The following is a 624-nucleotide window of genomic DNA, read 5'->3' as shown; positions in this document are numbered from 1 at the left end:
CAGTTGTTTCACACTTTTTTGTTGAGTGTATAATTCCACATGTGTTAATTCATAGTTTTGATGCCTTCAGTGTGAAGCTACAATATTCATAGTCATGAAAATAAAGACAACTCTTTGAATGAGACGGTGTGTCCAAACTTTTGTTCTGTACTGTATCTCATTGGCATCCCTTGATTACATTCATCCTGTCACATGACTTGGAGGCCCTTTCTCTTAGTCAATCCTGAAAATGGGAAACACAAGAAAACACACCATTCATGTCAGACAGATGTTTGTTTGTCTTCAAGTCGGGAAATGACTTATACTCCTCTGTACTGTCAGAGCAATAATAAAAATGTTTCAATAGCCAATACTGTGACAAACCAACCACAAAGGCTAACTCTGCATATACAGAGGAAGCTGTAGTTAAGTGTGGCCTCTCTGCAGTGGTAGTGGGCTGACACAGGCGTGAAGAATTGCCTCAGTCTATTTGCAGTGGACCAGCAAATGTATGCAACATGTCTAAAAAAAAACTAAAGACTAAACCTCATTGGGTTTTACCATAGAAGTTAAATCTACTTCCTGATTTCTCAGGAAGTTCAGTGAATATCTGCTAGAAGTCATGTGGTTATAAAATTGACCTGT

The sequence above is a fragment of the Girardinichthys multiradiatus genome, chromosome 6, assembly GCF_021462225.1.
Source record: "Girardinichthys multiradiatus isolate DD_20200921_A chromosome 6, DD_fGirMul_XY1, whole genome shotgun sequence".
Classification (NCBI taxonomy): domain Eukaryota; kingdom Metazoa; phylum Chordata; class Actinopteri; order Cyprinodontiformes; family Goodeidae; genus Girardinichthys; species Girardinichthys multiradiatus.
Note: the sequence above shows the minus strand (reverse complement) of the source record.